Raw genomic sequence first — 19,507 nt, 5'->3', positions numbered from 1 at the left:
GGCAGGGCGGGGCGGGAGAGCGAGGCTGCGGCAGTGGCAGTGCCGCGGGGGCGAGTGAGCGAGCGAGCGAGGCGGACCGAGGGAGGAGGCGACGCTGCGGTGCTCGAGCCGCGCCGGTGAGTCAGTCAGTCAGGCCGCGCCCGGGGATCCAGCTCTGGGGTGGGCCCGGGCCCAGGCGAGGGAGGGAAGGAAGGGGTGTCCGGTTGTGCCGCCCCTCAGCTCGGCCGCCGCTGGGTGATGGCGGCGGGTGGGCGGGGAGGGGAGAGATGAGGGTCCGGGTGCGTCCTCACCGTCCTCCTCTCCATCCGATGCCCTCTTCCTCTATCCTGGACCGCAGTCACCGGCGTGGCCTTCTCTTCCCCCACCCATAAACATGTCCTGTTTACGCCCATCTGTAAAACCTCACTGGTTTTGGTCACCCTGCTCTAGGAAGGGTGCCATTAAGCTGGAAAGAGTGCAGTGCAGATTTAGGAACCAACATTTCCTTGATCCCCCCCCTGCCCTCCAACTGTAAGAAGGGTTTCGGCCCGAAACGTTACCTATTTCCTTCGCTCCATAGATGCTGCTGCACCCGCTGAGTTTCTCCAGCATTTTTGTGTACCTTCGATTTTCCAGCATCTGCACAGTTCCTTCTTGAACGATTTCCTTGAACATCGTCTGCTTTGATCTGTCGTTTTCACACCATACATGCTCTTTGTACCCTTCCACATCTCCAGTCTCCCTCTCCCCCTTAGTCTGAAGAAGGGTCTCGACCCGAAACGTCACCTATTCCTGCTATCCAGAGATGCTGCCTGGACAGTTGAGTTATTCTGGCATTTTGTGTCTATCTTCGGTGTAAACCAGCATCTGCAGTTCCTTCCTACACAATAAAACCTTATTGGTTTTAATCACTCTGCAATAGGAAGGGTGCCAAAAGCTGGAAAGGGTGCAGAGAAGATTCACGATGATGTTGCCAGGACTTTATTCCTTGGAGTGTAGGGGGGTGATCTTATGGAGATGTATAACATTATGAGGGGAATAGGTAAGGTGAATGTTCAGAGTCTTTACCCAGAATAAGGGAACTGCAGACCAGCGGGCATAGGTTTAAAATGAGAGGGGAAAAATATAAGTGGAACCAGAGGGGCAACTTTTTCACAGAGTGATGGATATGTCAAATGAACTGTCAGTGTAGGTAGTTGAGGCACGTACAGTAACAACAGTTTGGACAGATGCATGGATCTAGGGACATGTGCCAGTTGTGGGCAAGAGGGACTAGCTTAAATGGAGTATCTTGGTTGGCATGGACGAGTTGGGCCAAAAGGCCTGCTTCTGCTCTGTATCACTATTGCTGCCAACTGCAACTTAATTGCACATTCAGTCTGGCAGAGTGAGTTTGGCATTTAAACACTTGCATTTGACCCTTACTGTGTGTTGTGCTTCAGCAGACTGTCCAAATATAAATACTGCCAACGCTGACTGGGGCCGTAATGACCCCGATCTGAGGCAAAAGCTGGAGGAACGTTGGGAAAAGCAACAATTGATTACAGTGCTTGTGGAGGAAAAACATACATTTGGAGGACGTCCAACATAGAAGAGCACAGCGTAGGAGCAGGCCATTTAGCCCATAATGTCACTGCTGAACCTGATGCCAAGTTATACTAATCTCTTATGCCCGCATCTGATCCATATCCCACCCGTTCCCTCGATTTGCATATGCCTATCTAACAGCCCCTTAAACATCACTATTGGATCTGTCTTCACCACCACCCCATGCGACGCGTTCCAGGCAACCACCACTGGAGGAAAAATACCTTGCCTCTTTCTTCTTAAAGCTATGCTGCCTAATTTTTGTCATTTCCGTCCAGCCTTGGTTCTGACTTTCTACCTTATCCATGGTTCTTACAATTTTGTATACTTCTGTTAGGCCCCCCCCTCAATCTATGGCATTCTAGAGAAAACAGGGCAAGTTGGTCTAACATCTTGCAGCTAATAACCCTGAATTTTGAAGTGAAAAGTTGTGCTTTGGGAAAGGGGCAAATGGTGGCTGAAAACACAAATTTGGGATTCATTAGGAATTTCTGTACCTGAGGGTTTGGAAAAATTAACGGCTGGAGCAATTGGGCAAAAGCAGAATGGGATGATGTTGGTTCACCGGTATTAAGACAGATGAATTTGTGGGTTTTTAATAATAATAATAATATATTTTATTGTCATTGCACATAAGCGCAACGAGATTTGGTATGCAGCTTCCATCCGATGTCATAACTTAAATAACTAATAAAATTTAGATTTAGATACCCCGAGAACATGGTTTGTAAAAAGAGCATTACAACAGTAAAATAGTCAAAACAGTTCAAACAGACTAAAGTGCAGATGTGTCTGTGCAACGTGACCATCCAAGGGAGACAGTCCAAGGGGGGTGAGGGGCACTCAGCAGGGCCGGTTCAGAGCCGCTATAACTCTGGGAATGAAGCTGTTCCTGAATCTGGAGGTTCAGGCGTAGAAGACCTTGTAACGTCTGCCGGAGGGAAGTAGTTTGAACAGTCCATTACAAGAGTGTGAGGAATTATTATGGATGCTGACGGCCTTCCTGAGACACCGTGTGTGGTAGATGCCCTCCAAGGCTTGTAGCTGTGTCCCAATAATCTTCTGCGCTCTGTGGACGACGCGCTGAAGAGCTCTCCTCTCCGCCTCCGTGCTGCTGAGATACAACACAGAGACGCCATACGTTAATATGCTCTCTGTGGTGCAGCGGTAGATTTAAGACTTTTAAGAGGTAGATTTAACACAATTTAAGACTTGTCAAGGTCTGGGCAGCTGGAAAGTATAGCTGCAGACTAGTAGCCAATAGAGTTGGAAAGGTTTAACTTTTTCAATGAAGCATCATGATCTGGAAAAACTTGGGTCGTGGTGATTCATGCTTTGAGGAAGGCATTGAGTATGGAACCTAGAGGTACAATTGAGATGGTGTAAGATTCATGAAGAAAAATCATTAAAACGTGTGGTTGTACCATAACATCAACAACATGTACATTGGCATGAGTCCTCTTCTAATAGCTGCTACAGATTAAGACCTCTTTTTAAGTTCCTCCACTTCCATTTTATTTCAATTTTGAGTAGTGTTACAGTGATCAAATATTTTTCTGTTGAAATGTTTTTAGCTGGAAAAAGTAGCTCCATAATGATGAGTTTATGTTTCATGGTGCAATCTGCCGGGCCTGTGAAGTTAGATGTTGATTGATAGAATGTTTTACCTCTGGACTTGTGCATTTTACCGTGGTTTATGGTAAAACCAGTTTTCCATTCAACTTTTGAATTTTGAAATTGCTAACTTTGTCTAAAATGATTTGAAATGCTATAATGTAAAAAAAGATGTGCTTCTTCACCTCCACGTACTTGTGTTGCATCCCCTTTCATTAAATTAATTTCTACTTCAACATGCCTGTATGTAAACGTACGTAAGTATTTAAAATAATTTTCTGATGCTCAGTTCAGTTGGACTGTTTTTGAATCCACTGGATCAACGTCGACCTGCAGTCAACCATATAGTTTTATCCTACATGTTAGGGGCAATTTACAGAAGACAATTAATCTTCACCTGCACGTCTTTGGAATGTGGGAGAAAACCGGAGCACCCAGAGAAACCCCACGCGGTCATAGGGAGAACGTACAAACTCCACACAGACAGCCCCAGAGTCAGGATCGAACCCAGGTGACTGGCACTGTAAGGCTGCAACTCTACCACCGTGCCGCCCTTTATTCTTGGACTCTCTAGCAAGCATGAATCCAAAAATATTCTCCACATCATTTGTCCATAGAATCTTTATGAATTCTTTCAATTTTCATCTGACCAGTTATTGTGCAATTTAAAACATTGAATGCATCAGAAAATGTGCACGTCCTTGAGCCAGACTGGCCTTTACATTGAAAGGAGTTTAAGCCCTTGTATTTAATTTTTGCCCACTGGTTCATTAAAAAAAAATCATCAGTTTGGTAATGACAGGAAGGAAATGCTGTCTTATCTGTGGTTAATGATGTTTTTCAGACTGTTGTATACTTGTTGCACAGAGATCTATTGCTGCTGTGTCATTCTAAGCATCTGCATCATGATGCATCTATAAGCACACGAGTATTATAGTGAACACGGGTGGGTTCAGTCCCGGCCTGGGAAAACCAAAGCACAGACTTCAGTCAACTGCTTGATGCTGTCGGATGGTGGACTGTGGTCTCCGAGTGCTCTGGTAGTGGGGCCTGGCTTGTAATGTTTAGGCAAATGGAGCAGCTTCATCGAGCAAGAACAGAAGTGTCTCATTCAGTTGGACAGCCGTGTCACTGGTGCTCTGTGGTTTTGGGTAGATACCATCTGCCAGATACACTAGTACCTGGCTAAGGCCTTCCCCACAGGATGATACAGCTAATGGTGCAGCTACCTTGTGGTGTTGGTAGTCTGGATTCAATTTGATGCACTGAGTGTGCGGAGTTTGCCTGTTCTCCCTTTGACTGGGTTTCTTCTGGGTTTGCTTGTCCCAAGGGTGTGAGGGTTGGCACACAAATTGCCACTAAGTTGTTGGAGTATAGACAAGTATTAGAATTGGAGGGGAAGAGTTGATGGGATATACGGATGTCGGGTATTGGGAGAAGGCAGGAAAATGGGGTTGAGGGGCAAAGATAAATCTGCCATGGCAGAGTAGACTTGATGAGCCGAATGGCCTAATTCTGCTCCGAAAACCTACAAACATAGTTTACAGTGGGAAAAAATAGACAGGAATGGGATTGTTTGTGAGCTGACATAAATGGAATAGCTTCCTTCTATGTTGTAAAGAGATAAGGGATTCACATTTCCCAAGCCTGGCATCTCTCATATATAGGTCTGACAGGGACATCGGAAAATAGACCAATGACTGGTCATTTTTTAAGTGCGATTTAAAACTGAAATCCTGCGCTCCAAAAATCAATTACATCTCTGGACAAGCTATTCGAACATGATTGCAAGACAGATCTGTCCAACAATATGGACAATTGCACGGGAATGCCCTGATCACAGAAAGCAGGACAATTCTATATGGTGAAGTTAAACATAAGGGACCGTCCCACTGCGGCGACCTAATTGACAAGTTTAGAAGAGTTTGAAAAAGTGTCATGTTGAAGACCTCCTTCGACTATGTTGAAGACTAACTTCGACTAGCTTCGGGAAAATTGGACACCAAATAGTGGAGAGTGAAGACGATCTCCTTCGACCTCCCTTCGACTATGTTAAAGACTATCTACGACTACCTTCGACTACCCTCGATTACCTATGAATAACATGCCGACCTAATATGACCTACTTCGACTAAACCTAAGAGTTAAAAAAATATTGAATTTTTCCCATGGCGACCTTTTTTTTACTCGCGGGCATTTTCCAGCATGTTGAAAAATACGCGGCGACCGAGCCGAAGCCTCGAGAACGCGGGGACTACTCTCGAGCATGAAGGAGAGTTATAAAGACATCCTAGGACCTCGTGTCGACCATGCTGTGAGTATGGAGGGCAAACTCGCCAATTAGGTCGCCGCAGTGGGACAGCCCCTATAAGGTGCTGGAGTTACTCAGCAGGTCAGGCCGCATCTCCAGAGAAAAAGGATAGGTGATGTTTCAGGTTGGGATTCTTCTTCGGACTGGAGTTTTTCTTCTGATAAAATCCTTGTGTCCTTCACCCAGTTTTGTCAGCATCACAAGTACAAGATACTTTGGTTAGACTGTCAATGTGGGTGCAGCACTTGTAGTTGTTATCCAAGCGAGAGATCCCAATGATGTGTGCATCTACTCGTGCCATGTTGGTGCTGATGAATACCGCATTGACTACTGCTTAATCTGTTATTTATATCAGCCCAGGAGACCAGCCAAAAGCATTGCTGGAAGAAATTGAAGGAAATCAATAATGAATATTTCAAGGATGCTGCAAAGAAAGCTCTCTCAGTTCACACCTGGCAGACAATCTGACAACTCCCAAGTGCTTGGACTACTCTAAAATCCACACTGATTAGCACCTGGGAAAATATCTTGTCTTTGCCAGAAAACACATATTGGTTTGATAAGAATGACCAGGAGATCTGGGAACTAATAAACATCATACACAAGGCATCCTTCAAAACTCGGGATCTCAAGGGGAGAAAAATAGCTTTGCAGGAACCTAAAGGCATGGGTCCAAGATTACAAACTTATGACTTTATGTCAGTGGAAAGAGAGCAGGAGATCCAGGAACTAGGAGTGGCAGTGTGACACAGCGGTCGACTTGCTGCCTTACAGCGCCAGATACCCAGGTTTGATCCTGACTACAGGTGCAGTCTTTGTTTGTTCTCCTTGTGCCCTTGTGGGTTTTCTCTGGGTGGATTCCTCCCACACTCCAAAGATGTACAGGTTTGTAGGCTAATTGGCTTGGTAATATTGTCCCTAGTGTGCGTAGAATAATGTTATTGTGCTAGGATTGCTGGCTGGCGTGTATTTGGTGGGCCAAAGGGCCTGTTTCTGCGCTGTATCACTAAACTATACTACACTAGCTTATAATTACGCCAAGACCACATACGGCCTAAATACTGAGGACATCCCCCTCTTAGAGCCAAGAAAATAAAGCCTTTTGGGTGCAGAAAGGCACTTGGCATTCCCTGCATAGAGTATTTCAAAGAATCTCTTCACCTGAGACTTTGATATGAATGCCCTTGAACCCCACACACTGCACTTTATATATGGTGGAACTCAGTGGGCCAGGCAACATCTGAGGAGGAATGGACAGGTGACATTTTGGATCAGAACTCTCCTTCTGACTGTTGGAGTGGGGGGAGGGAGGGGGACGGTAGAAAGCTGGAAATGTGAGGTGAGGATGGGGCAAGGTCTGACAAATGGCATCCAGTTCAGCATTATCCATCCGATTGTAGGTGTGCGTGGGATGGCCCTAGGTTGAAAAAGCCATTTCATAGCACATCTTCTTGGAAGCCACTTCATCTCGAGGATCTAGTATGTGAATTAGTTGTGTGGATGAATCATCTGTAATAATGGCAAAAAAACTCGGAATGTTATTTATTGCTTAAGACAGTGCAAATGTAATCCCGTTGGTAAATACAGTTTGTATATCTTTTTATTTTTATAGTCACTAACATATAAATTGTTAATCATGGGGTATTAATTTTAAAGCAAAATAATCAGAACATTTCCAGAGATTGTTAAAAATGCTTGAGATTGAGTTTAAATACAGTTCACCCATGCATTAGAGGAAATGTATACATAGAAACCATCGTGATTCTTCCATAACACAAACTCTTGATGAACATTGACAAAATTTGTTGTTTCTTTTGCAAAGTATCTTAATTATTTTTTTCTCACACAACTTCCCAAAGAGCAAATTTTCATTTCATATCTCAATTTTTGTTGTTGTGATTCATGAATTCCATAAGGGGAAATGTCCTTACCATGGGGGTACATTATACGGTTATTAGCTTAACCATTGCTCTGCACATTAAGGCTAATAGTTTGGTCATTCGTTTCACCTGTGTTTTCAAATGTAATAGCTAAAGAATAGTGGCACTGTGTTCCTCAATCTTTTTTTATTTATGAAGACAATTTTTACAGTTTCCTGAATGTAGAGAATAAGACTTTCATTTGAAGTCATTTGTGTTGACAAACTGTCCAACCGTTGTTTTGGGAGTAACCTTTCTGCAAGGGAAATTGTTTTGTTTCTTATCACAATTAAACTGGGGGATTTTCAGCAGAATGTATGGTGGCAAGAATTGTGTTGATTCTTGAGATTTAATTTTCTTTCAGGAATATAGACCAATATTTTCGATGTACATTTTGTGCTGGTAACACATCAGTTTGAGGGTGGATAAAAAGAACTGTAGAGATACAAAGAACATCAGATGTTGGAATCTTGTGCAAAACACATTGCTGAAGGAACTTACCGAGTCAGGTAGCAAGTGTGGAGGGAATGGACTGGCGACTTTTGGATTGGGACCCTTCAGTCCACCTGCAACGTTGCTTGTCCATTCCCCCCTCAAATACTGCCAGACTCGCTGAGTTCCTACAGTAATTTGTGCTTTGCTGATGGATAAATCAGTTGTTCACTTTGTTTTGTGTTAAGGCAACTGTAACTTGATTTATTTTTATCATTTAAAAATAAATTGGATAGTTATATGGATGGGAAAGGAATGGAGGGTTATGGTCTGAGCGCAGGTATATGGGACTAGGGGAGATTATGTGTTCGGCACGGACTAGAAGGGTCGAGATGGCCTGTTTCCGTGCTGTAATTGTTATATGGTTATATGGTTATACAACTTCACATCTGTTCTAAAGTTGGCCATCTCCCACTTACACATTTCTGGCAACTTTTAGTATGTTTCTGTTGCAGCATCTGTGGCCAATTGGCAGCATTGTAGACTGGATGAGTGTGTCAGTGTTTGTGTGTAAGCTTCTTTGCAATGATTACATTTCATAATAGCACTTTAAAGCTTGTGTATTTCCATATTGTTAGCTCTTTTAAGTGACACCTAATTGTATGCTTTTGGGAATCATTCTTAATTAGCAAACATGACCAATTACAGCAGTTCTGGGAGGCTGCAATTCTAAAGGAAAGATACATTTATGTGGCATATTTTGCAAATGCCTAAAAAATTTCATGACATATGGAGTCCTTTTAAAAAGTCTGAAGTAGGGTCTCGACCCGGAATGTCACCCATTCCTTCTCTCCAAAGATGTTGCCTGTCCCACTGAGTTACTCGAGCATTTTTAGTCTATCTTCAGTTTAAACCAACACCTGCAGTTCCTTCCTACACCTTTTAAAGAGTAGTTGCTGTGGTAATGTTTGTGTACTGCAATATCTCATAAGTAGCAAATGTATTACAAGGATTGTTTCCAATTATTTAAGGTATCCACCAAGGCAGAGAATGAACTTTGGTCTCTAAGATAATTCCAAGAGTTTTAGTTTAAAAACTTGCTCCTGAGTGAATAGATGAGGCCTAAGTTTTAATATCTCCTCTGACAACAGTAAGAAGTGTGTACGCTATAGGGGGGTTGCACGTAAGGTCATTGGGTCATAGGGCTTGACGCACGGAGCCGCTCAATCCATCTGGAGGACATCCGTAACTTCCGGTATATGTTATTAATGCAAGAAACACGTACTTTCCTACCTGTTAAAAACTGCCAAAATGTTGAATTTTTGCGCTGAAAAAAATTGTGGAAGTCGGGGGGTAAGTGTGAGAGACATGTACCCAACTTTAGAATTCCAAAAGTGAAGCAAAATGAAGGTAAAGAGAAGCAGAAATGAAGGGACAACAACAGCTAAAGTGCTTGGTAAACATTGGCTGTGCAGATATTGGAATTGAAAATATCGGGAATTATCGCGTTTGCTCACTGCATTTCAACCACAGTAAGGCATTATTTGTTTTTTTTCTTGATTCCTTTGGTATCTAAAAAGCCTCAGAAGTGATAAATCTGGCTGTAAATTTTTCTTCAGATGCGTTTTCATTTTGTATGTAAAAACCCACTTGAGAACCATGGACGATTTAAAAAATTTACAGCCAGATTTATCACTTCTGAAACTTTTTAGATGCCAAAGGAATCAAGAAAAAACACAAATAATGCCGTAGTTGATGAAATGCAGTGAGCAAACGGCCAATGTTTGTCAAGCACTTTGCCTGTTGTTGTCCCTTCAGCTCTCGCTTCTATCTACCGTTATTTCTCCTCACTTTTGGAATTCTGAAATAGGCTAAATGTCTCACTCTTATCCCGATTTCCATAATTATTTACAGCGCAAAAATTGACAATTTCAGCAGGTTTTAACGGCCCCGCTACGCTGGAAACAATGGTAAGTGCCTACCTGCAGTTCATCGCGTGTACTCCACTTGGCGTAGCGTAGCAACAGTACGGGTCATGGGTCGTGACCCGACTGCCGTGAAACCTCCCTATACAGAGTCTGTATGTTCTCCCCGTGACCTGTGTGGATTTTCTCCAGGAGCTCCGATTTCCTTCCACACTCCAAAGACGCACAGGTTTGAGGGCTAATTGTATTGGTAAAATTGTAAATTGTCCCCAGTGTGTGTAGGATGGTGTTAGTGTGCGGGGATCGCTGGTCAGCGCGGAATTGGTGGGCCGAAGGGCCTGTTTTCGCGCTGTATATATAAACTGAAATAGTACCTCCATTTACAGTGCTGCATTTCAGTATCCGTCGATAGGCGTTCAAGGCTCTTGAGTGGGGTTTGAACTCTCCCCTTGACAGTCACAGGAGCAAGTAGTGGGCTGTGGCTGCCACAATGGACTCATTGCATTGGGCCAGAGTCAAATATTTGATCAATTTGTTGAAATGACTTTGATGAAAAAAACCTCCCATTTCTTGTTTGTGTGGTTAACAGTGATTCTTTAGAAAGAATGCATATTTGACGACTTCATTGTTTCTTTCCCCCTCCAGTGAAATAGTTTATTGTCATTCACTTTCCAGACTTGCACATCAAAATATCTGTTTGCATCGGAATTTAAACTGATTCTTTTGTGTCACTTTTCCACAACACATGCTTTAATTCCCATAATATGCTTTAAAGTCCGGGAGCCTTTTGTTTTGAAAATGTGGGCTGAAGTATAACTAGTATCAACCATTATAAGTATGATTTGCATAAATAGTTATTTTTTATGACATGTCCTGATCAAATAGAGTGTTGTGCCTTGGCAATAATATTGAACACAACAGAAAATAAATAACAAATAGAGGTCAGTTTGGATATGAAATTAAAACCTGACTTGGTAACAACCGAGTGTTCAAGAAGGAACTGCAGATGCTGGAAGATCGAAGGTACACAAAAGGCTGGAGAAACTCAGCGGGTACAGCAGCATCTATGGAGCGAAGGAAATAGGCAACGTTTCGGGCCGAAACGTCTGAAGAAGGGTTTCGGCCCAAAACGTTGCCTATTTCCTTCGCTCCATAGATGCTGCTGTACCCGCTGAGTTTCTCCAGCCTTTTGTGTACCTTTGGTCACAACCGAAGCACTTTGTATCTTTTTTCTAGCTCACTCTATTGTACTTGAGTTTGCCTTGATTGTATTTATGTGTAGTATTATCTGATTTGATTGGATAGCAAGCAAAGCTTTTCACTATAGTTTAGTACATGTAACAATAAACCTAAACCAGAGTCTGAGTAATTAATGTTTTTAACCATATCCTTCATGATCTAAGGCAGAAGTGACTTCATTTTCTGCATGTGCTTTGTTAATAATTAGTAACTGCGGACACGTAGTGACATTTCAGCAAATCACGCTGACCTGGGTTAGGTGACCCAGACCAGTTGGGCCCCATCATCCAAACCTAAACCCAGACTTTATAAAACAAACATACATTGTTGGGCCCTGTCAGTCATGGGTCAAGTAGCCAGGCTGTAATTACAAAGAATTAGGAAGTTGAGCATAAAAAACAAGGTACTGGAGGAACTCGGCCAGTCAGGCAACATCTGTGGAGGGAAATGGACTGATGACACTTCAGGCCGGGCCCCTTCTTCAGACTTGCGAAGAAACCTCGTCTGTCCATTCCCTCCACAGATGCTGCATCACCGACTTCCTCCAGTACTTTGTTTCTTACACAAGATTCCAGCATCTGCAGTCTTTTGTGTCTCCATTTGGAAATTAGGGTTGTTTCAATTGCTGTGTTTAAAAGGCCATATTCCATTTTTCTCCCTGCGTTTTTGTTTAAAATCCTCTGCGTTTCTGATGTTCCAAACTATGTTACTGATAGTCAATAACAATGAATTGCTGATAAGATTCTCCAAACACTTTATGATGAGTGGCTTGATAGATATGAACAAAGTATCAGCACAAGAATGTGGTTGTAAGTGTTGATCTGCTGTAACTAAGTATCAGATCAGCTCTTTCTTCTGGTTCTGCCTGTGTCTGACTGTCGTGGACTTGTAACTTCCATTACTGAATCTGCTTAAATAACTGAACAATTTGGAAGAGGTATACCATTCCTAACAATTTGCAGCAGTTTTAGTCTTCAAGGGAATTTGCAATTTAATCTGAACTGTTAGGATAAAAAAATCACATGGTAATCATCAACATGATTTATCTTTACAATTTGGCATTCAACCATGCACAACATTTAGTGGTGGGAGTGGCTGCAGCTGTGTGTGCTGAACCCAATAAAAGAAAAACTGAAATCAATGCAAAGTTATTAATTAAAATTGCTTGTTTTTGGACTTAGAATCTCTATTCCTAAGAACAGCTATGTGTACATTTGCTTATTTTAATTTTTAGTGGAATTAATGCACAGGGCTGAGATCAGCGATTCAACAGGACTAAGTTTGCAATGCAGTAAACCATCCTTATAATGGACCATGGTGGGGGGGGGGTGTTGAGGAGGGAGGAAATGGCGTTCATTATTGCCGGTTGTCCATGAAACAAAGAACTGCCGATGCTGATCTAATACACAAGAACACAAGGTGCTGGGGTAACTCAGTGGGTCAGGCAGCATCTCTGGAGAACATGGAAATCGGGACCCTTCTTCAGACTGACTCAGTCTGCTGAGTTACTCCAGCACTTTGTGTTGTTTCACCTTAATGCTGGGTGCTGATGCCACTGGTCTGTACCAGCGAGCCCTTCACCAGTTGATGCGGCCGTGGTTGCAGCTTACGTTGTAGCCCCCGGATGTCAGCGCTTTCATCAGGCCGCTGCCACCGACAAGGACATGTTTGGTCACCGCGGGTCTCTCCCCCCTCTCACCAGCGACCACTTCTTTCTTAGCTTTGTCCGCCTCTCGCTCCGCCGCTGCCTTCTTCATCTCTTTTTGTCCATTCCGCTGCCTTCTCATCCCCTGCAGTTGCTGACAATACAATTCAATTTATTTATTAAAATACTAATAAGTAGTATTCTGCATCTGCAAAGGTGGAGTATGTCAGCGACTCCGGGGGGGGGGGGGGGGGGGGGGAGGGAGGCAGGAGGCAGGAGGCGGTTATGGAGCAGGGAATGGACAAAGCCACACCGACAGAAAGAAGTGGCAGCTGGTGAGAGGGGAGAGAGCCCCCATTATACCATAGTTCAGAAGATTGGTGGATTCTACTTTGTACTGATCCAAAGTGAGCACTGCTATTTGGATGCATATTACTGCAAATGATCATTTTTAAGCTTCTGCTCTGACATTAAGCATTGTTTTAATGCTGGATCTGCTGGTGTTGTTAGTATTTTAATTATATTTAACCAAAATTCAGTTGGAGATGTAGTGTTTTGTTCCAAGTTGGTCAGAAACTAACGGCAGTCTGACTGCCATTTGTTCTCAATGGCCCTTGTCTCAAATCAAGGGTAAGATCATAATTTAACACTGCTTAATACTTACACAAATCAGATCTTTTCTAATGAATCATTTTGAGCATTACTGTATATTTCTGTAAAGTGTTTGGTCAGATTTCATAATTGTATTTTCTTTAATATAAGCCTTTTGCTTTATTAAGTCTGTGCCAACTCTCAGAACAGTACCATAAATTTCATTTGCCACTTTCCAATGTAACCATTTTTTCTACTATTACCCTGATTCTCATTATCTACACATAATTTACAACGGCCAATTAACCTACCCTTCAGCACATCATTGTGATGAGAGGGGAAACGAGCAACTGGAAAGGGAGCTTTCAATTTACACAGAGGAACTGCCAGGAGTCATGATCAAACTTTTAAAGACACAAAGTGCTGGAATAACTCAATAGGTCAGGCATTATCTCTGGAGAATATGGATAGGCAATGTTTGTCCAGGTTCTCCAGAGATGCTGCCTGACCCGCTATTGCTCCAGCACAGTCTTTTTTTGTTGCAAATCAGCATCTGCAGTTGCTTGTGTCTACATGATCAAACGCATGTTGTTGGGACTATGGTAGACACAAAAAGCTGGAGTAACTCAGCAGGTCAGGCAGCATCCCTGGAGAGAAGGAATGGGTGATGTTTCGGGTCAAGACCCTTCTGCAGACTGTTACTCCCCAGTCAGGCTCATTGAAGTCAAACTCTTTGTCTAGTGACTAACTAAAGTGAAATTGCGGCAATAGAATGTAGTTAGTATGTTGAGTCAGCAAACAAATTCTGCTGGCTACAAAACAAATGTTTATCCAATTCCCTTTCAAATAGAAATTGTTTTCCAGATGTGGTTCCAGTAATTTTAATGCACAGTGGCGCACCGGTAGATTTGCTGCCTTGCCCTTACCAAAGACCCGGGTCCCAGGTTCGATCCTGACTTATGGGTACTGTATGAGTTTGTACGTTCTCCCCATGACCTGCATGGGTTTTCTCCAAGATCTTCGGTTTCCTCCCACGCTCCAAAGACGTACAGGTTTGAAAGTTAATTGCCTTGGTATAAATGTATATTGTCCCTAAGGTGTGTAGGTAGTATCGATGTGCAGGGATCGCTGGTCGATGTGGACTCAGTGGGCCGAAGGGCCTGTTTCCGTGCTGTATTTCTAAAGTAAAATAAACTAAATTTAAAGTTTGTGCAGAGCTGTATCTCTAAAGTAAAATAAACTAAATTTGAAGTTTGTGCAGTATCATCCCTCCATCTCACCTGTCCAGTAAAGTAGTAATAATGCCTGCAGGCATTTTGGAAAGTAATAATAATGGATGGGATTTATATAGTGCCTTTCTAATACTCAAGTACTATAATTTGCATTAATTAAGCTAGCCTATCCTTTCACTGAAAGATGAGAGCTGTGTGGATCTGATCTACTTGAGATGCATGCTTTACCAACTGTTAGAATATGCACAAAAGGTTTTTCCATTAAAGGCCACAACATGAGTCATCGCTGGAACACAGAGAGGTACTGATCAGCAAACTACCTCACCACTTTGTGTGCATTCTAAATTGGGTATGGTGAAGTTGTGCCACATATTACACATTAAACTGGTTTATCCGGTTTATTTAACAAGAAAGCTTCAAGAATTTAGAAGCAAGGAACTGCAGATGCCGGTTTACCAAAAAAGACAAAATGGTTGAGTAACTCAGTGGTTCAGGAGGCATTTCTGGAGAACATGTATGGGGCAGATTTTGAGTCTGGACCCTTCTTCAGAATTTAGCTATTAACAACACATTTGTCTTCATTGGTCAGGATGTTTGAGTACAAGAGTTGGGATGTCATGTTACAACTGTTCTAGTTATTCTGTGACCAAACGTGGAGTATAATGCACAGTTCGGATCACCCAGTGACAGGAAGGATGTAATTAAGCTACAATGGGTGCAGATAAAACTTCACAAGGATGTTATAGGGGCTGGAGGGCTTGAGTAAGAAGAGGTTGAACAGACTGAAGCTTTATCCCTGGATAGGCTAGCTTAATGAGTGTGGGAGGGTGATCTTTTAGATGTGTATAGGATCATGAGGGGAATTGATAGGGTGAATGCACTTTTTCCCCCAGGGTAGGGGAATTAAAAGAGGGGACAGGGTTAAGGTGAGAAGGGAAAGATTCAAAAGTAATCTGAGGGGCAGCATTTTCACAAAGGGCGGTACGTATATAGAAAGAGCTGCCAGAGAAAATGGTTGAGGCAGGTACAATAGCATGCAAAATATTGGAAAAGTTTGGAGGGATTTGTACCCAAACGCAGCTAAATGGATCTAGCCTTGTCTCCATGGTGTATACATATCTGATTCTACAGGCCAGAAATTGACTAATATAAAATTAAGGTAGACTGTAAAACTTGGAGCAAACTGATTCTGAATTATGAGAAGGGTCATATTAAAAATTGCAATTTAAAAGTGTCTCTGCCTGTATTAAGATGCTTGTTCTTTAGTTCAGCAACAATTGTGTGCTATTCAAGATGTGCCACACTATAGATGTTTTGGGCGGCCAGGTTCGATCCTGATTATGGGTGCTTGTCTGTACGGAGTTGGTACGTTCTCCTCATGACCGTGTGGGTTTTCTCCGAGATCTTCGGTTTCCTCCCACACTCCAACGACATACAGGTTTGTAGATTGATTGGTTTGGTGTAAATGTGAATTGTTCCTAGTCCGTGTAGGATAGTGTTCATGTACGGGGATCACTGGCCGGCACGAACTCGGTGAGCCGAAGGGCCTGTTTCCGCGCTGTATCTCTGAACTAAACTAAACTAATGAAATTGCATTAAATTATTAAAAATGTGGTGGAAATTTTGCTGAAGAATTGAGTCTGTTTAAAAAGTTACCATATATTTCCCACATGTGTTTAACAGTTTTGAGGCTTACTCATTTATGCTTGCTGAATTGCCCAGGTCTCTATTTCAATCATGTTGGATAATCACTCTTGCTTTGAGTGGTATAGTGGTCTTTAAAAGGAATTTGAATGTGGTCGTTAAAACCTCCAAACTCTGCTGAACTTAGTTTGAACAATGTAGAAAACTTCACATCATGGTGGAATTTTGATCCCAAGCACTTTACACTAGATAGTAAAAATATCAGTTCATTGAAATTTTATAGCACAGGATGCCATTTCACGCATTTTAAGCTAGTCAAGCAAAACGAATTGAGGCAAATCCCACTTAACAGCTCTTGGCCTGCACTTTTCCAGTCACAGTTCTTCAAGTTCATCAATAGAATGATTGTGTCGGGAGGAGCTGCAGATACTGGTTTACACCGACAGATACAAAATGCTGGAGTAACGATAATCCAGGAAAAGCAACGATAATCAAAGAAAGATGATAACGAGATATAGAGACGATGAAAGTCACTGTATATTTCATTATCATCTATCCCACAGCAAACAATGGACCATTGCGGGCTCCAACTTTCCTTCATTATCGTTGCTTTTTGCATGTCTTCCAGTCATTTGTTTTAAATCTCACGTTTCCCTTCCCCCTGACTCTCAGTATAATGAAGGGTCTCAACCCGAAACGTCACCCATTCCTTTTCTCTGGAGAGTCTGCCTGACCCGCTCAATACTATGATTGTAGCCTGTCTGCACGAGGATCAGAGTTCCAAACTCTTTGCACTTTGGAGAAACAAAAAAACAATTGCACTACAATGCTGAGAACTTTATTCTGCACTCTCTTTTCCTTTGCTCTGCCTATTGTACTTGAGTTTGGCTCAATTGTATGTATGTTTAGTCTGATCCAATTTGATTGGAGAACATGTGGAATAAAACTTCCACTGTACCTCGGTACACATGGCAATAATAAACCTAAATCTAAACTTGAATAGTTGCCTTAAATGTGTGGGTCTAGGTTATGAGAAACATCGCCATAATGATTACATATTGTACATTAAATATATTTCTTGAACGTGTGCAGTTATGACTGTTCAAATCTGAGCAGTAAAAGCAGTGACATGTCAGTAAATAAAGACCCTTTTCTCAACATGGCACCTGGTATGTATTCACTCCTCAGAATTCCTTTGTAATTGAACTGGAATGTCAGACAATTTGGTCACTTGAAAACAAAAGTTGGAAAGCTAGTGATTTCATCAGTTGATTATTTAAGGGAGAAGTGTTGTTTGAAAATAACACTTATGTTAAGTGAAAGACCATTCTTTAAGCCAAACATTCTTTTCTGAAAACGTTAGTGTTGGGTGGGACTTCAGAAAATGTTTTGAGTTGAGAGCAGATTCCCACTTGGGATCTAATGCATGCAATCACTGTTTCATTTCTGTGCTTTCTGTAGCTGTAACATCTGTTCAGCTAAGCCATCCCAGTGCTGGAATCCGAGTTATCTGCTATTGCACAATTGATGAAAAGTTACTGCATGGTAGGAATCCATTTGGCCCATCAACTTTTTGCTGGCTGTATCCGTGAGCAATCCTGTTCATCCAATTGTTTAGTTTAGTTAATTGTTATGTGTACAGTGAAAGGTTTTTTGTGTGCTGTCCGGTCAAAGAAAATACTTTACATGATTAACATCAAGCTATCCAGAGTGTATAGATAAAGGATCAACGGGACATCATTTTCTGTAAGATGAAGTATGATTGAAAATAGTTCAAAGGTCTTCAATGGGATCGATGGGAGGTCAGGTCAGCACTCTAGTTGCCTGATAACAGCTGGGAAGCAACTGTCCCTGAATCTGGAGGTGTGAGTTTTCAAACTTCTGTACCTCTTGCATGATGGGAGTGGGGAGGAGAGGTCTTCCCCCATATGCCCACGTTATTTTTTTCCTTCTTTTCAAGTACCTTTGCCATTCCTTTTGACCATCACCATTGAATCCACTATTTTCCTTTCAATGTATTCTGACCCTAACCACTCACTTTATTCAAAACCAAAAACATAAGGTAAAACACTTTTTGTTTACCACTTTCATTCTGCCTTGTTCTATGACGTCATGTTTAGTTTAGAGAGACAGCGCGGAAACAGGCCCTTCGGCCCACAGAGTCTGCACTGGCCAGTGATCCCTGCACATCAACACTATCCTACACACGTTAGGGACAATTTTACATTAATACCAAGCCAATTAACCTACAAACCTGTACGTCTTTGGAGTGTGGGAGGAAGCCAAGGAGAACAATTCCAGTTTCTTAGATCCTCATAGAATCAAAGTTCTTTGTCCCTGGAATCACTCCTGTAAATTCCTCCCCCTGTGGTAAATTCTTCAGGACTGGGCACAGTACTCCAGTTGTGGCTCTTAAAAGTGCATCCTGACTGCCGCTATTGTGTCGTGAAGTAAATAATTCTCTTTTAATCACTTTCTTAACTTGCCCTGCTGCATTCAATGATGTGTGTACATAAACACCATATTGGCGTTCCTGTAGCCTTTCTAGAATTGTGTTGCATAACATTCCATGTTCTATCTCCTAATAACCTAGTATTTGGAACATTAGCTGACCATGGCAGATTCTACTGTGTGTAGGTGAGAGGTAGAATCAGGGTTGGTAGGGAGAGTTGATTGAAAGTTGGAAATAATAAAATGTGATTAGTGTAGGATTGGTATAAATTGGCACTTAATGGTCAGCATGTATCATGTGGGCCGAAGGGTCTGCTTCCTTGCTGCTGTGACTCCTATGTTTCCATATTTCTCTGGATTAAATTTCACGTACAGTGCGCCACATTGTCACTGGGGTGTCGCCAGTATGATCGTGAGTAGTCTCAGTCGCCCAAAGAATCGTAGCGTTTTCTGGTCGCCGCTGGATCTTGAAATATTCAAAACTTTTCGATGACAGTTGGCTTGACGCCAATGAGCATAGCTTGATTTCTCCTGATATAGGTTGTCGCCAGGACGACGTAGGTTGTCGCCAGGTGACGTAGGTTGTCGCCGGTGCTGACTTCGGTGAATTCTATTGCCGACTACCTACGTCAACCGGCGACAGGTTCCGGCGACTGAGTTGTCTTCAGTTGTTGCCGACAGGGTTGTATCTTGTCGCGGGTGGGCGTAGGTTGTCGTAGGTGGACAACCTAATGGGTCGCCGGTTGTCGATAGCCCGCCTTAGCTTGAAATCGACTGAGTGGTACGTTGTTGTAGACCTTGTCGTAGACATTGTCGTAGGGGGGACCAGTCGCCGTTTTTTTGGCGACCTGCTACGACTATGACAGTCGCCCAAAAAATCGCCTAAGTGGTAGGCCCATTAGGTCAGATACTTTGTTAACTAAAATTTAGCACAATCC

The 19,507-nt window shown here is 42.5% G+C and overlaps 1 protein-coding gene across 2 annotated transcripts in view; it reads left to right on the top strand.

Annotated features, from left to right (window-relative positions):
• LOC116991675 (tropomodulin-3-like) overlaps positions 1-19,507 on the top strand; it is a 53,664-nt gene continuing 34,157 nt past the window's right edge. For both annotated transcript variants that reach the window (XM_033050502.1, XM_033050501.1), the window contains exon 1: positions 1-116. The gene's annotated coding sequence lies outside the window, so the exon portion shown is untranslated. The remainder of the gene's footprint in view (positions 117-19,507) is intronic.

The sequence above is a fragment of the Amblyraja radiata genome, chromosome 34 (genome assembly GCF_010909765.2).
Source record: "Amblyraja radiata isolate CabotCenter1 chromosome 34, sAmbRad1.1.pri, whole genome shotgun sequence".
Classification (NCBI taxonomy): Eukaryota; Metazoa; Chordata; class Chondrichthyes; order Rajiformes; family Rajidae; genus Amblyraja; species Amblyraja radiata.
This window is presented reverse-complemented; position numbering and strand designations above follow the sequence as displayed.